The sequence below is a fragment of the Apis mellifera genome, linkage group LG3 (genome assembly GCF_003254395.2).
Source record: "Apis mellifera strain DH4 linkage group LG3, Amel_HAv3.1, whole genome shotgun sequence".
NCBI classification, from domain to species: domain Eukaryota; kingdom Metazoa; phylum Arthropoda; class Insecta; order Hymenoptera; family Apidae; genus Apis; species Apis mellifera.
In genome coordinates, this window is record NC_037640.1 from 8,905,897 (window position 1) to 8,922,187 (window position 16,291).

A 16,291-nucleotide genomic window follows, 5' to 3' on the forward strand; every position below is an offset into this window, starting at 1 on the left:
GCCAATCACGACGACGCCGCGATGATTCGAGAGGAGAGAAGCAATCAACGCCGCATAGAATCTCATCAAGGCCGGGCAAGGTGACCTATCTTATGCCTATCCTTCTTTCTCTTTCTGCTCTTTCTCTCTCATCTGCCGGCAATTTTGTTTTCTTTTTTCTTTTTTGTTTTCAAACTAGCCTCAGTTACAATACTCTAATGCACAATGTTCTCCAATTGGCATTCATTTTTCCAATTGTTAACACGATTGCAACACGAACTGTAAGAATTACAGAAATGGGATAAAAGAAATGCGGATAAATAATGCAACGACGATAAAATGATTTATAATAATAGAAAGATTCGATCTTTCTTTCAATTTAAAAAAAAGAAATCCTCTACAATAATATAAATTTCGACTTTCTCCTCTAGTTTCGATCTATTTACACCCTTCATCCCTCCATCGATTACTGCACTTTCTCCTTTATCCCCTTTAGCCGTTTGTCCATCGTGTTCTATCCTCTCTCTTTTTTTCCTCTTCCTTTTTTTTCCATCCCCTTTTTCGACATCCCATCCCCTCCTGTTTGGGGATGGGATCAAACATCGTTGGCAATCAGGCAGGCATTAACAAGCATCGAAGGACATCTGGGCTTTTCGCTGGAACTGGCGCAGTACGAAATGTCAAGAGTTCACCATGGCCAGGCGGAGAGCGAGAGAAGAGACGCGTAACGAGCACGGGAACGACGTACAGCGGCCAAGAGAAGGACAGAGAGAAGAGAGAGAGAGAGAGAGAGAGAGAGAGAGGAAGACGAACATAGGAGAAAGGGAGTAGGAGATTTCAGCTGCAACTACTACCTACTGGCTCCGTAGCTGGGACGCTGGATGAGAGAAGTCGGTCGATAGAGCTGCCGGGTTCTCCCTCTCTTTGTCTCTCCCCTTCTCTCTTCACGCTGTTTCGTGCTCGCCACTTCGTTTCACTCTCGCGCGCGTCCCTTCCTTCCCTTTCCTTCCATCCTTCGCGGTGGATGAATGGAAAGTCGGTGAAACCTTGGGATCGGCCAGATCCGATTCGAGGTGTGACGGTTTCGTTCGAAATTAGCTTGCAACGAATCAGGCCTCTTTGCGGATTTAAGGGGACCATTAACGATTCTTACTCGTCGAAAAAAGCGACGAGGACGAAAAATAATCGAACGAGCCGTAATTTTGGCCGGCCATCATTCATTCCTCCCCCGAATAACAAGTTCGATATCGGAAGAGCACCGCCGCTTCGAACTAATCGATGGTGGTTATTAAAATCGCCATCGATCATCCATCGATCACCCGTCCTCTGCCACGCGTATATCCGCTCGTTAATCAATCGTGGAAGAATAAGAAATGGGGAGGAAGAAGGAGGAGACGTCTATTGTGCGCCACAGAAAAGTCTGTACTGAGGTAGAGATTAACTTGTTTGTGGACTTGTCAGTCAGCAATGTTTCGCGCACTGTCCGCCGTTTAATTAATCAAAGTTGGGAAATGCAGGAATCAAAAGATTCCAAAAGGGATTTATACATCTTCGTGCGTATTCGAAGAAATCGTTGATCGATTTTAACGATCGTCGTGATGAACGGGGACGATCCAAGTTTGGCCGAGCTTTTGCGCCAGATAGAGACGGAAGAATTTGAATAATTCCAATATCTTTTTTCCTTAATTATTTCTTTTAATCCAATATATCGATTATTCGTCAAACGAATACGTTTCCTATAATGATTTTTAATATCCACGTTAATTTTACATTGGATGGAATTAGGTCAGTGGGATTATATATTTATTACGTATTACATAATTACTCTTTTTTCGAGATTAATAACTTTTTATTATTATAGATATTGGTAGAATCTGAAAGGAATGATAAATATTTGACATTTGTTTATTTAAGTAATAAAAAAAAGTGAAGGATGAAAAATTTACTTTACTATTGGATATTCAAATATTGAAAGAATTTAGAGGAGGCGAAAAAAAGAAACAATCTATAAACTCAACTCTTAATTCTTACAAAAGACAAGAACTAAGAAATGGGAGAGGGTTCAGGATTAAATATCCCGCTTAAATATTTCACTTGGTCGTATAAATTTGCATTTACACAGAAGAGTTTGTAACGAAATATCTCGAGGGGCGGAGGGAGAGGATCTTTCTTGTGCAATTACACGAATGCACTGTAAATATCCCGGGCCATCGTTGGAGCAGACATCGGAGAGAAGCGCGGCAAGCTGGTAATCATCGCTCGAGAAGCCGGTACACTTTTCAAATAACAATTTGCACGGGATCCCGGCGCCATTTTATTTCCTCGAGTTTCCCGCGGCCTGGGATGACTTTTGCTCGCGTCACGATGAAGTGGCAGCAATTTTGAAGTAACAAGTCGTCGCACCGCGCGCCCTTTGTCCCCGTCAAGAAAATTGCATTTCCGAGAACCGGCTCGGCGTAATCCCCTTCTCGCCGCTTCGAAGAGAAAAAAAGAAAACAAAAAATCACCGGAATATTTAAATTTAATAAAACGATCTCTCTTGCCTTTTTTTTGCCCTCCTGTTAAAAGTACCATACACGTAGAAATTTATAAAATATTTTCTTTCGAGGAAAAGTAAGAAGTCTAGGAAAAAAATTGATAATTAAAGATTAAAATTTTAAAACTGTATCCCAACTACGAAGAATTTTCATTTCTGAGAGATTTGAAGCGTTACCAAAGAGGCGACACGAATTCCAACGAAATTCTTGAAATTAAAAAATGTTAAATTAAGCTTAATTCGGAAAACTGCGTTCCATATTCGAAGGAGGAAATTTTCGAGTGGAAAGTTGAAAAGCCATCTCTGGATGGAAATCCAGAACGGCTCGTTTTGGGGGAATTTACAAAACGGTGAAAGAAAATGTTAAATCTCTTGTGCAAAGTCTCGAACCGGCGATATTCACGAGAGGAGGAATTCGTTTCATTATCAACCGGCTTCTAAGTCGTTGTCAAACAGTGAATTTCAATTAACGTGGCAACTCGTGTAATCTCGAAGCGACGTTGAACTTTTACGAACGTGTGAATTAAAGGGACACCTTTGCACAGGTGTCTTCTCGCCCGAATCTAGGTCATTCTCGGGAATCAAGGCGATTATGGACGCTTCTTCTTTTTTTATCTCTCGTTTATCTCTCGTTGATTAAACGTCTTCTTTAAATTTTTGCACGATAAAACACATGTATCTATATACATAAAGTGGAGGGTAATAAAGTGAGAATAATTATGAAAATTTATTTCTCGAAAATTGGGACGAAAATTGCAACCGTACTCGTTATTTCGTTCGTTCCACAAACTAAATAAAATTATCTAAAAAAAAAAAAAAAAAAAAACGTCGCGCTCAACCAATTTCATATCCGTGATTTTTCTCTCCCTCTCTAGGATCGATTTTAAATATCGCACGCGGGGATAATTATGAAAATTGATTCGAAATTACGTTAAAATTAGTCTGACCTCGATACATTGATTTATTTATAATACAGAAAATCGTACGAGCGCAACTTAACGATATTTTAATTTACCACCGATTTGTGTTTAATTGAAAAAATTTCGAATGAAATTATCGCGTCAAAATACACCCAAAACGAACATCGATGTTATCAACTCTCGAAACGAAACGTCCTTTTACGTTTATAAAATAAAATTATTCGAAGATTTGTGTGTTTTGAACAACGCGAAATACGATACGAAGATTCTGTGTACATTGGCTCCGGCAAGGAACGCCAAGTGGCGAACATCCGTAGAATAATAAGAAGAGAAAATCAAGATTTAATCCCTCCTCGTATCATCGTCTATTCAACAAATTCGCGGTGTGTCTCGAATCCTTGAGCATGAATGACGCGGGTGGCAGGCCAGTAAATTTTCCTGAAAAACAGTTGCCACGTATCACGCGATGCAAACGCGATAGGATCGCGGAGGGACGAAGAAACGAGGACGACAATTTTATGGCGATTTAATGCGGCCGTGGGCCAGTTGGAACGTTTAAATCGCGTAGCCGGCCCGGCCGAAAGTAAATTACGGTAAACGCCAGTAAATTTGGCCCGTTCAATTGTCCCGGCCAGTCGCCACGTTGATCACTCGAATTTGCATATGAAAGCGGTCGAGATCCAGCGACGATATCCGCCCCCGTGGAAACCAGGGATCAAATGAAAAAGGAATCGTTGAAATTATCGATTGATCGAAGAGTAGTGTAGGATCGAGTTAACGATAAATTTTTTAATTTATCATCCTCTGGGAAAAACTTGCCCGTTTTCCACACATTTCCACCGTCAAAATTTGGAGAAATTTTTATTCTCTTGAAGATACAGGGAAGAAATTAAAATTATCCGTTTGAACAAAAACGTAAGTAAATTCGTTTTCACAAAATTCTATATTAAACGATCGAAGAGAGTAATTTTTATTTAGTTAAGAGTTTCGTTGGTTGATCCTCCATCGGTGAAGAACTCAGAAAATTATTCCCGTCTCGTATTCCTTGCTCTCTCGGCTCCTGTTAAGCGACACCGTCGAACGATATCGAGGCAACCCTGGCTTGTTCCCTTGTTATCGCTAACCGATGTCTTTGCATGCGAATCGCGTGAATGGGAAATGGAACAGAAGAAAGATCCTCGTCGCTGTGTTTCGAGAGAGCCGGTTTTAGTTTCGAAATTTACGACCGACCTGAATGTTTTTTCGATCGGAAGATGTGGTTCGTCGATTGTGCGAATATCGGAAGGGGAGGAGGGGGATGAGATGAATTGCAAATGGGGGTGATAATTAAAGAGGGAGCTCTGATGGAATTTTAATTTTCGTTCGAAAAGGGAGGCAAGATTGTTGTGAGAAATCGATTGGGAATTAATACAAATTAATGTATTTGTTATTGGTTGAGAAGATTGGCCATCCTTGTTGATCGCTTTCAATCTAATCGTCCTCGATAAGAAAATCGAAGTGGTTGGTATATACTTCTGCAACTTTAGGGGAAAACAATGTTCTAAGCGAATATTGGATTGCCAACTGGACGAGATCCAATCCGATCTCGTGGAGACGTAACGCGATTCGAGCACGATTTTTTGGATCCGATAAAAAAAGTGACAAACAACAGAAACAAGTAAATATTTATCGCCTTCCTCTGAAAAACTGTGTCCATTGCACAACACATCTTTTTAAAAGTCTAATAAACACAGCCAATATTCTTCAACGTTCTAACTATAATTAACATTAGATTTCCAAAATTCTCCATCATCCTCTGTTACGTTACCACAAACATTCCAAAAAGGAAAAGAAAAAAATTCCTCTTCAATATTCCCTTCAAAAAAAAATCTAACGATAATCATCATCGTCGTACAACAAATTCACAAAATTGCTTCATCGACGAAAACCCACCCCAATGGTTGAACAAGCGCAAGCGATGCGAACGAGGAATAAATCCGTGGCGCGAACGATACCAGCCGATAACCCGAATCGTTGGACACTCGCCATTCCTGCTCCTACGAGATAAGCCCGCGCAAATTGCCGTAGCCTGGATCTGGCTCTCTTTTAATTCCTGTTTCCAGTGTTTTCCCGCAAGCCTGAGGGAGGGAAAAAAGGCGCTCGTTCGGGATAATCAAGATGACCCTGCCGCCTGTGTACGAAAGAGCATCGTCTAGAACGCGTAGGGCAAATTAGCCCGGGGTTAATTGGGTTACACCCTGGTAGCAAACCCTGGCTGGCCACCGTTTCGCCCTCCCTTCTTTCGGCTCAAATTGGAACGGGATACGAGCATTAATTTCTTTGTTAACCGTTCGCTCTCTCTCACCGGGTTAATTTTTCTGCGAAACCGGTTTTTATCGATCGCCAGGGATCGTGTGTATCTTTTGTGTGCAGTTTAGCAAGTTGTTTCTCTCTTTTTTTTCTTTTTTTTTTTTGTTGCATCGGTCGCAGAGTCGCTTTACGATCGATTAACACGAGTTTTGCGTTCGATTCCGTTGAACGAGAGGCATATGATAATTTCTTTTTTTTCTTTTTATTAATGATTTCGAGTTGTTGTTATTGTTGTTGTACGAATTTTTCGGTGGTTTATACTTATGAAATATTTTGGAATTAATATCGGTAATTATGTAAGGCAAATTCGTGGAAAATTTATGCAATTCAATTTGTAACATCGAAATAATGATATATAAAAATCGGAGAAGGCACGATTCATCTTTGAAAAGATTTAATTTTTCGTTTCATTTTTTAGAAAGGACGACTTTTGTTTAACATCGGATCGACGTAGCGCTTTTTAAGCGACGGAAAATTAAAACGGGGTTTCAACAAAGATTTAAATATGTTCAGCTCGATACAAGAGCTAGATCGTCAGATGTATGAAAATACGAAATTTTTCTCGTGACGAGTTATCGAAATTCTATAATGAACGGTCGGTTGACAAATGAAAATCGTCAAGCAAATCGGATTCTAGTAATTGAAATTTAAAATTGTAATTCCCTATACCCACGCGAAACGATGAAAATATTTTATCGCACGATTCCTCGTTTGTCTCATTTCGTGTGTGAGTGACTCTCAACTCTTTTAATAGTTACGTGTATAATTCAATTACGTGTAAATTATAGTAGGAATAGCCGAGAAAAGTAATTGCAATCCGTTACAATTTTTCACAAAAGCCTTCAAATTAGATAAAATATACTTTATTCGCATTACTTGCTCTTCCTTTTGTCATAATCCCCGCTTCATTATCCAATAGACTTATTAACATATTATTATCCGCTCATAAGATGTCATACAGAATCTAAGCAATTCAATTATATCTAAATTATAACAAGAATAACCGAGAAAACTAATTACACAATCTTCAATATTAAATGTTAGCCATCCACTCGTTTACTCATTTTATTTTTTCTCTATTTCATTATCAAATAGACTTTCTAACCAAAATCAACAATCAAAATAAAGAAAATTAAGATAAAATGTCTCTCTATTATATCTATGATCTAACCAAAGGTTCAAATAAAAATAAATTTGCGAACAACATTTGCAACCGAATGAACTATCCATTCTTAGTGTTCAAAAAACACGAGAAGAAACTCCACTCGAAATCAACCCAATCTTCGAAACCAATCCTTACGTATTCAATTACGTATTCATGGTAAGAATCAGCGTCGAGAGGGGTGAGGTTCCAAGTCCCAAGTTAGTCGCGAGTACGAGGGCGGAAATACGAGGTGGATGGATGTGGCGCAATAACGGTCCTAGTTGCATCGTTCATCTTGCTTGTTGACTAGCGGTGTTGCAACGCCGGCGAATGTGCAACTGCGATAATGGCCGCCGCTAAATTAATCGGCGCGCGTGCACGCTCGTGCGACGGATCGGCTCCGCTCGCCCGTTGTCACGCCGCCGCGGCGACTAATTAGCCCTCGTAGGCGGATTAACGATCGGCCGAGCCACGTGGAACGCCACGCTCGCGGATCGCGGGAGTCGAGACGCGATCCGCTTCGCGATTTCCCTCTCCCCCAAAAGCGTAGCTAATCGCTTCTGTGCCCGTTTAACGCCACGGGATTTACGGAAGGGTGGAAGGGGAATTTCGAATTTCGTTTCACGCGTGAAAACGAGTGAATTTATTTGGAAAACGATCGAGATAAGTGTTCATTTATGACGTGTTAATTCTTGTATCTTGATCAATATGGAAAATTTGATACGAAGATATTAAGCATTTAATGACGCGCGATGAAAACTGAGACTGTAGATGGTATACGTGTTTATAAGTTAAGGGAATGTTTCTTGTTCTCGCCGCTAGAGGGACACGTCGAGCGTGATTCTCGCAAGTGGTTGATAAAACGCTGTAGAAAAAGACAGTTTACGATGTGTTGTAATATAAATTTTTGGAATTTTTAGATGGAGAGAATAGAGAGAAAGAATGGATAGGAAGGAAGATAGTTTGCGGATTTTATCGCAGTGATGTTGAAAGTCAGAAATGATGAGAAAGATGGAAATTTGGAATTCTGTGAATTTTCCTGCGAATCAGGGGAATATGAGCACAAATATTTTAAAACGGTGTACGGTTTTTCACGTTTTGCTACGTGTGAAATTAATATTGAAAGAATGCAATATTTGTAAAAGCTTCGTGCTCCATATGGCCACACGCGGATTACGACAGAAAAAACACATTTTACAAGAGCTTTCTTTGTTATTTCCATTTACCAGATCAATCCTGCGAAATCCTCTATTCAATATTTGTGAAACGCATTGCTTATCTCCTATAATTTCGAAAGCAAAGTTTTTGTAATTGAAAAACAAATCGAAACAACAAAATCTATATACACAATTCGATAAGATTAAAAGAAAAAAAAAAATCAATTATTCAAAATTCGTCTTCTTCAAAGATAATAATATTCCCGACTATTCTTGATCTTATTTGAAAACGTTCAAGGTAGAAACACGAGCGTGATTATCCTCCCTCCTTTTTCACCGTCTCGGTGTTACGCTCGCGCATGCGACAAGTGAATTAACGCGAATGACGTTCGTGCCGTGCCATTAACGCTGCTTTCCTATACAGCTTATACGACCTCCTCTGACGTCGCTAATAAAATGAATACTCTGTCGATGAAAACGTATCGTAACCTATTCCTTCTATCGTCACGAGTTTCCGACGACGCGTGCCCCTCTTTAAGAAATCTCCCCTCTCCTCATCATCACATACCACAATTCCATCACAACGGAACAATTAAATTGTCGAAAGTAACGATTGAAAAAAGGAAATCAGAGCAATACTTTAAGGATGCGTCCTCTCCTCTCTCAACCCAACCACCTAACGCGACACAGAAAGGAGAAATCATCGGGAGGCCGGGCGCAGAAAACGCGGAAAGATCCCTCGAAACGTAGACAAAGTAGGGTGACAAAGGGTAGGGGGACGGGCAGAGGCCGAAACGACGGAGGCTGAAAATTTAATTATCCAATTCGCGTGCAATCCGTGGCTGCAATAATTCTCTATCCACCGCTGTCTCGCCGTTCTGCTCGCCTCCCTTCGTTTCATCGGCCGTAACCACCCCCCTCGATCCTCGATTTTCCGTGTTGTCGAGGGGGGGGAGGGGGTCGGGGTTGGCGGTGCTTCTTGCCGCGCGCCGCCATGCCCAGCCCAGCCGCGCGCAAATTGGATTGGACGAGGACGCGTTTCGCTTCTGGACCGATTCGTTCGTCCCTCCAGCGCTGCCCAACCTCCACCGGATCAAGGCTGATTTGTCCACGGCCCCCCGCGTTTCTCGCTCGCCCCCTCTTCCCCCAGGAGGTCGATCTATCCGGTTAGCTATGCTAATGGTAATTATCTTCATTAGCGAGCCGTTAATTAACCGGCGCAAAACCTCAATCAGTCGACGGGTATGTCGTTGCCATGGATCGACCTCGCGATACCGATCTCCCTTGCTGGTACGCGCGCCCTCTCCCTCTTTCGACGCCCTTTTGATCTTCCCGTTGTATATTGGATCATCGTGACATCGGGGATGGGTGGGGGAGGGGGTGGATTTTGGAATATAAATTTAAAACTGGCAAATAAGCCGTTAATTTGAAAATGGTAATACGTTGGAGAAGGGAGGGGAAGTGACAGTGAAATGTTCGCGGGCTTTCTATTCTATGACGACGATGGATGACGACGTGAATACCTTTTCTTTTTTTATTTTTTTTCAAAAGGTGTAATAAATGATGAAAGTCGAGTTGAGGAATCCTGGATCCTTTTTTTTTTTTTGCAAGCGCAATTTTAAATTTTGTTGGATTTTTATCATTGTTTTATATTTTATATTACGAAAAATAGTTCGTCTGTCATATTTTTTTCGATTTTATCTAAGCATAAGTGAAAACGATTCGTGAAAATGATTCTTTGACGATTTGCGAAAGATTCTTGATTTATATCTGTTTAACAATTAAAGTAAAGAAATGAAGAATGTGAAATTAGTGGAAAAGAAACAGATGTACTTTTGACAAATGTTACTTGTTGATCGTCGTATTTTTCAAATCGATGCTTTTTACTGCAAATGTCGCGTTTCAATTTTGAATTTTTTAAAAATAATAGAAAAGCTTCTATATCCAGCGAAGATTTAATTCGGCCTATATATATATTTAAGAAATTTTTTTTCTCGCAAAATCTTATTTTTCAGTTTTCAAAGAACTTTCTTCTTCCTCTGTTCTTCCCTATAAAATACTTTATTTTCTCGTTCTTCTTCTTCCCCGTACAAACTTTTAAGCGCATCTTTTACGAATTCGATATTTACAAGTTGCTTCGAACAAAGTTAAAGCCACGGATTCACGGATTTAAACGTTTAAATCATATTTGAGCATACATTTCTTGCATTCTGTGTCCCTGCTGGAACTGTTCCCCGGTTACAAAGTTGGCGCTTACGCGCGCACTTTGAATACATGTACGTACGTATGTAACTCAGAATAACTGAATGCATTTCGCATCCAATTATTGCACAGTTTACCGGACCAATCCCAAGGAATATAATGCTCGTTCCCGAATACGTCACAAATTATTCATCGAAATAACATTCGTTTTGATACAATAGCTCATTCATTTTCTATATTCTCGATCATACATCTTCTCTTTCAAAAATTCTACGATTAAAAGAACTCGAAATATCTAGCAAAAACTATCGAGAAAACGAAAAATCCAAATAGATAATGCATTTATCGTTCAACATTATGCACTTGTACTTGAAAAATCGATTATTCAAATGATAAAAATAATTTCAACGTTATTCTCAAATGGCGAAATGCAATGTTTTGCGAGATTATTCTAATTCGAGTAGATTCTCCAGACGGAAGAGAAAAAAAAAAAGGAGAAAGAAAAAGAAGGAACGAAAGAAGGCTTGCAGTCCCTTCCAAACTCATTGGCGTGCGGTAATTTTTTAAATTCATTTCGCCACGGTTAAGAAGGCTAAAAGGTTTTCATACTGCTACTCCAGGAGGAAATCTGTAATGAGGAAGGACGTAATGAATATTTTAATTGCGATAATTGAAGCGACTCATTGTGTCCGCCGGCCCCTCTCTGACCAGGGGCGTAAAAGAAATCTAAAATTAAGAACTCGTTAGAACTCCTCGTTTCCGCCAAAGTATCGCCGGCTATTATTATTATTTTCCTTCCTTTTTATTTTTCTTTTCTTCCTTTTCCTCTTTTTTTTCGAGAGAGAGAGAGAGAGAGAAAAGGAAAACTGGGGAAAAGCGATAAGTGACAATGGGTGTCGACTTAACTCTTGGGCAAACTTTTAATGAGAAATTTCTCCGCAGCCTCGAGATAACAGTTTGAAACGATCCCGCTAACTAGTATCGAGCATCGGTTGTTATTTCCTTGTTTTTCACCCCGATAATTCACCCCAAAAAGTACTTTCTCGCGTATTATTCTTGCTTTTTCGTTTCACTCGTTTCCTTCCTTCCTTTCTTTTCCTTTTTTACGATAATTTAAAAAAAAAAAATCAAAGTTTGAAAAATTACGACGAGTCGATCGAATCGTAAATGAATAAAAGAGTAAAACAAGGAGGGAAGATTCATATCGGGAAATTACTTTACAGACCGCGATCGCTTCTTCTACCGGTAAATTATCTCCACTTGAAACCTTAATACAACCCGTGACCGCTACCTAATGCATTTTAGATAAAGAATCTACAGGTGCCTACAATCTCATCGCGTTCAAAGCGATGGGTAGGATGAAACGAACGTGCGATCGAAAGAAAAGTAAATTTAAACTTGAATCGAGATTACGAAAAATGAAATTGCGATCCGAGCAATAAAAGACAAGAAGGATAAATACGCTAAAAAAAAAAAGAAATAAATAATAATAAGAGAAAAGGACAAATCGTGAGTTGATAACAGACGGAGGTAATAAAATGATCGAAAGAAGAAGGAGGGAACGGGCGAGGTAAAAGGAGGAAAGATGAGGAGGAGCCGGTTGTTGCAATTTGTCGCACGCGAAACGGAAAATGATATAGCGGCACGGCACCGGCCAGGGCTCACGCTCGAGGGAATCAATGATAATCGAATCGGGAAAAATTTGTCGTGTCGGCCCGGTTTAAAATGCAATTTCATACCTAAATTCATCGACTTGTGTGTAGCGTAGGGACTTTACGTATTCCCGCTAGTAACTGTATGCTAATAGGGCGCGAACGCGGAAGCTGCGAAGCATAAATCGGGTTAAGCCGCGGTTAGGGCCCCGGCCCTCCCCCACTACATACGTTCATCCAGTTACGGAACCCGTCGCTCTTTACTTCTATTCCCGGCCGATAAATAGGATGCAGGGGAGCCCTAGGTTGCGTGCCGCTACCCCGCCCCCTTTAAACCTGTTCATCAAGTTTGCAAACTGACTGCGGAATTAAACGTACCCTTCCCCCCCCTTCGCCACTGTTATTCCACCTATTTCGATCTCGTCTCCCCTTTCGAATTGAAATTTCTTTCTTTTCTTTCTTTTTCTTCTTTATTGATCGTTACTCTCTGATGGAATTACAGGATAAAGAATATTCATTACGTGGGAAAAGAAGAGATCGAAGAGTAGAGTATAAATACAAATGTGGGAATAGAATATATTTCAATATTATCGTCTCCTCGTCTTACTATTTTTTCTTGGAAAATGGGTATAAATATTTTCGAGAACGAGCCTTCCAAGACAACAAGTTCGGTTTTATCGATCGAAAATTCCTCCAGCCGATCGCCATTACCCGATCCTTCCCTCCTCCCCTCCGATCTTAAATCCAACAACTCCCCGAACAATTACGTCGAACTTTATGCGCGCGTCCCCTCTCCCTTTCCTCCTCTCCCCTATTTTATTACCATCCGAATTCGATGATCACGCTCTTGAAACTTTTACAATCGCATTCCGGGGCGCAAAGAATCCCAAACTTCGGTACACCTCGAATTTAATACCGAACAAATTGCCAAACTAGAGCGCAACTACACCCCTCTCCCCTCCTAGGGTTCGTATAGACAGCCTGTATACACGCAGTTGCACGATCGCGACACACACGCGCACGCACGTGTCCTATACACGTTTATATATACATGTATATGTATTCGCTCGCGTGCCTCCGCGTTGACTTTCCGCTCTGCAAATACCAGGGGGAGGAGGGCGGTTTGATCCGCGGGGTGGAGGGGGTCGCGACAGGGGCTTAAGCGTTCCAACCCTCTCCCCGTAATCGATGTAACGAATTTCCATAAAGGCTCACGACACCGCCCTATTACTAGTTTAACTCGACCCGATAAATCTAGGAAAATTCACCGCTCGCAATATCGGGCAGAATTCCCGTTCGACTCTCGCCCCGTCGATGGGGATATTCGCGCCCGATTACCGTTCCTATCCGCTCGTCTTATATTTTTTTGAATTTCGTTCAAATTGTGCGTGTATCGGGTCGAATTCTTTTGCGAGAGAGAATTTGTTTTCTATTTCTTTCTAAGAAGAATGTAATGTGTTTATATTTTGAATCTTTTTGCTTATATATTCCTATGATATTTCTTGTATTTTCAAATTTTCTGAGATGGAAGATCAGAGAAGATAAGAATCTGTTCGAATTTTCCACGAATCTAATAATCTGTAAACTTATAAATTTTTTCTTCTTCTATTTTCAAATGTTTCGAACGATCAAATTTCAACAATATTCAAAAACAACCCTTTTTTTGAAAAAATTTTAAAAAAGATTCCAAGGGGAGATCAGATAGAAGGCAAGAATCTTCTCGAATTTTCAACGAATCTAATAATCTATAAATAATAATTTCATCAAATTTCAACAATATTCAAAAACAACCCTTCTTTTGAAAAGATTTCAAAAAAGATTCCAGATAGAAGGCAAGAATCTTCTCGAATTTTCTACGAATCTAATAATCTATAAACAATAAATTCATAAACTTTATCTAATTTCAACAATATTCAAAAACAACCCTTGTTTTAAAAAGATTTCAAAAATGATTCCAAGGGGAGATCAAATAGAAGCCAAGAATTTTCCACGAATCTAATAATCTATAAACTCATAAACTTCTTCTTCTATTTTCAAATATTTCGATCAAATTTGAGCAACATTCAAAAACCACTCTTCTTTTGAAGAAAAATTTCAAAAATAATTCCAGATAGAAGGCAAGAATCTTCTCGAATTTTCTACGAATCTAATAATCTATAAACAATAAATTCATAAACTTCATCAAATTTCAACAATATTCAAAAACAACTCTTCTTTTGAAAAGATTTCAAAAATGATTTCAAGGAGAGATCAGATAGAATCTTGCAAGAATCTTCTCGAATTTTCCACGAATCTAATAATCTATAAACTCATAAACTTCTTCTCCTTCTATTTTCAAATGTTTCGATCAAATTTGAGCAACATTCAAAAACCACTCTTCTTTTGAAGAAAAATTTCAAAAATGATTCCAAGGAGGGCGGTAACCGGGTACAAACACCCCTGTTCTCTCCCTGGACGCGTTCGCAGGGGGATGGAAAAACATATGGCCGCGGTGGTCGTTGATCGATCCTCTTGACATCCATTCGAGAATACCTGCGGAAGTAGGTCGGCTACTGAAAATCCCCGGGAAACGGTCGCTCGAATATCAAACTCTTCCGCGTTACGTTAATTTACGTCGGTAAAAAGGTCGCCGGTTCCATCCCCTCCTCTTCCTCCATCCCTTTCCCCTTGGACGCGAAAAGGTCAAAACTGGGCGCGAATCGCCGCCGCGAGGGCGGTGGAAAAATTGCAACGATTTCGCGGAAAATCTGGGAAGGCCATTGGAAAATCGAGCCTCGATCCGCCTCGACTCCGCCGCGTGTGTCGTGGAATTAATAATTCAGGGGGGAAGATTGCTAGCTCGCGAACGAGCGACGAGTTGCGAACGGAGGGGGAGAAGGGGGAGGCGTGGAATACGTGTCTCGGAAGTTAAGAGAGCTCTCGTTCACCGTTCGAAGAATGTTGGAACCGAGAGGCCGAGTCTCTTCGCGGCGAGATCCTTCGTGATGGAACAACGACGAAAGTTTCTTGCCAGGGAAGTTTCTTCCACCGTGGGCGAAGGTGAACGAGGAGACTTTAAGACTTACCTCGAGTCACTGTCTTTTTCTCTTAGATCCTATCCTGTTTTCTCCAGTTTTTTTTTTTTTTTTTCGTTCGGTTGAGGAGAGGAGGACTCTTTTCTTTCCCGGATGATGTATTCAAGAAGAATGACGGGAACCGTTCTTCGAGAGGAGATCTTTCTTCAGATTTTTGTAGCTCAGGGAGGATGACGTTGTGTAGAATTACACACAAGAGATGTGTAACGAGATGAAAATTCAATTTTAAATTAAACTTTCCTCGATCTCACCAGATACCGTTGCGGAGAAAGGGAGAGAATTAAAAAGCGAGGTTGGAAAATCACAACTTTCCACCGCATACTCCTTCGTTGCGATAATTCGTATCTCGTTGGATTGGATTTTTTTTTTTTTCTTGTCAAAGAGGCTTCGACACGCGTCGAGATCTCGACGGATCGAAATTTCATCGGACGGATGATACACATTTTTGCCTGGACGAGCACGAATCGGTTTTTTATTTAATGATTTTCGTGGGACGGGAGATAAAAATTATCCGCGGCGGCAATTACGGGCCCGCGGCAAGAAAGTGGAAATGGAAAAGGGAATATCGTATAAATCTTGGCCCACGGGGAGGAATAATAATCCCCTTGGGTCTGTTTTACATTCTTTTTAATTTATTACGCGGCATAGAGAAACCGTTACCATCCATGGCATACGGATTCCTTTGTCTCGGACCACACCTCCGCGCCCCTCCGCACCACGCCCCCTCGCGGATTTCATTCCATTTAAAAGCATCTTCTCCACGTTACGTTCCGCGATTTTTCCACCCGAAAATAGTTTTTCCACGCGTTGTTGTTGTCACCCGCGTGGGGTGAAGAAGGAAAGGAAGAAAGAAAGAAAAAAAATTCGAGAGACGCCAATGTATTAATTAACGCGCCACCGCGTTTCGCTGATGAGACGTTCGATGATTAGGGAAACACCGGGTATAATTATTATTCCGGGGATAATTAGCGAATCCCGTGAAATTATTAATTCCTCCCGCAGACGATGATTCTGTGTATTATACGTTCGAAACGCGAAAAATCGGGGAAATTAATCGATGCACGGAAATAAATTGATACGATAAATTTTCAATTTTGTCACATTACGTGGAAATTTCGAATCGTAATCGTGTTTTAATAAAAAGATGATCTAATTATTACGTTAGTATCTAATTACAATTATAATTACGAGTGTTTTCAATTTTTGTTAAAAATACGTGCATAGAGAGAGATAACTCTGTTCTGATACTAAAAATAAAAATTACCAAAGTTTCAAAGC

General features: G+C 40.4%; 1 non-coding gene across 1 annotated transcript; it reads left to right on the top strand.

The window, feature by feature from the left end:
- The first annotated feature begins 1,007 nt into the window (after positions 1–1,007).
- On the top strand, positions 1,008–1,129 carry Mir3722 (microRNA 3722). The gene has a single exon (NR_039470.1). It is a non-coding gene; the product is annotated as a microRNA 3722 (primary transcript).
- Positions 1,130–16,291: the final 15,162 nt, after the last annotated feature.